The following is a 1,938-nucleotide window of genomic DNA, read 5'->3' as shown; positions in this document are numbered from 1 at the left end:
ACATATTTTGTGGAAAAGCCTTTCACTCTATCAGTCTTTTTGTCTGGTTTTTGTTTTGTTTTGTTTTGGTTTGTTTTTTGTTTTATTTTCAAAGACTGTATAATTTATATTCTTGGACTGACCTGCCCAAAGGTAGATGTCACTCTACCAGAAAGCAAAACTGGTACAAGCAATGGGAATACTCTCCCTAAATCTTATGTTGACTTCAACTGCATGTTAGTTTAGGTCTCAGAGAGTTCATAAAAGTTTGTGGCCTGACATTGATGGACACTGAGGTGCTTGGTTTAAGTGCAAGTTAGCCACAGCAGGAACAATGCCTTTACTCACCTGGCAAGGGAGACGTCATAACCAAGAGGGTGACTTTCCCAGGTTGGAACAGTCTGGATGTGCTAAGCCCTTCGATTTCCCCAGCTGAAGAAAACCTGACTGCATACATCTGCTATAGGGAAACTGTGGTGTAAATATTGAAAATAGTGCTTTTCTTAGATACTAGGCAGCTACAGAAGCACAGAATTAACAGAATAAATTACTTGAGAAGGAAAAAACTGATGACCCATAACGCTCAATTTTTGACACAGGAAAAGGAGAAGTATGGTAGAGAGATTTTAAATGACAGAGATGGGATTTACTCTTTGCAAATCTGCCCTTAACTGTTAACAAAATTGGACTTGTGATAAACTAAGAAAGTTCCGATCTCCACCTCACCACTGCCCAGTGTGGTGTTTACTTCCAGTCACTCCCCAGGGAAAGTAGCAGCACTTCTAAACACTGGCCTTATCACTGTCATAAAGTCAACCATGAATATTTTGAATAATTATAGAAACAGATGACGAAATTCTGAGGATCTGGATCCTGGTTTCTAATGCTGTTATTTTCTGAGTTAATACTGTTCTAATAATTTATATTAATAATTAATTTAAGATGTTTCCTATAGATTATTTTCCAAATGATTATAAATGTTATTGTATTCACTCCATTACAGCTGCATTCAAACCACCTCCTTGCAAATGTGACTTCTAATGACATGACAAACAAAGCTACTTAATCTAGCTGTCTTAACTTTATAATGTAAATGCTGTTTCGTGTACAACCTGATGGAAAAGTTGTCAGTAGAAACAAGGGAGGACAAATACCTTTGCTCTCAAGTGGCCCTTTGGGTCAAGGGAGACCTCAGAAGAAGAAAGAGTTTGTTTATCCCCAAAGATCAACCAAGATCAACATAAAAACCTTCCTGAGGCCTCCAGGAATGTTTTGTACATGTTGTCAAAGTTGGAGGGGAGAAGGTAGGTGAAGGCATGAGCCAGAAAATGAGGAGCTTGCAGAGGAAAGGCAGAGACTTGAGCAGAGCGCGGTAGGGTCTTGAGCAGAGCCGTGCATGCAGAAGGGAAGAGCTGCAGAGTCAAGATTCAGCAGTGATGGGGCAGGAAGAATTTCCCTGTGACCCTGGGGGACTTGATGGAGTTTGGCCAGCCCACAAATCACTGAATGTGGCTGGACTGGAAAAGGCAAAGCAGAAGTCTCATCCTGCCTGAATGAGTATCTTTGTTTTCAGGCTTCTTGCTTTGGGTGACTCATCCTGCACAGCTGATTTTTCCCTAATTACTAAGCTACCTTGCTCCTATGTAATGCACTGTAAAAAAGTTAACTGTAGATATTGAAGGGTATGCCTTTATATTTGCTTTTCAAGAAAAGAGGCAGCAACTCAGTTTGGATTCCTATCATACGGTAATATATTTAATAATACTTTTGCAGCTTCTATTTCTTTAGATTTGGTAATACTTATTGACCTTAATAAAAACCTGTGAAGCGGTTAGACCCATAAAGATTAGATCTTGCATATTCAGTCTTCCCCCATCTGCAATACACATCCTCAGTGAGCAACCCTATTCAGATTAAATGGAAATTTTAATGTCATTTTATTTCAACAAAAAATATGCC

General features: G+C 39.2%; 1 non-coding gene across 1 annotated transcript; it reads left to right on the top strand.

The window, feature by feature from the left end:
- Window positions 1-319: 319 nt before the first annotated feature.
- Window positions 320-485, top strand: LOC113475971. The gene has a single exon (XR_003397654.1). It is a non-coding gene; the product is annotated as a U1 spliceosomal RNA (small nuclear RNA).
- The last annotated feature ends 1,453 nt before the right edge of the window (window positions 486-1,938 follow it).

This window comes from Athene cunicularia, assembly GCF_003259725.1.
Source record: "Athene cunicularia isolate RWA chromosome 1 unlocalized genomic scaffold, athCun1 chr1_part2, whole genome shotgun sequence".
NCBI lineage: Eukaryota > Metazoa > Chordata > Aves > Strigiformes > Strigidae > Athene > Athene cunicularia.
The sequence above is the reverse complement of the archived record's forward strand: the minus strand, read 5'-3'. Positions and strand labels throughout refer to the sequence as shown.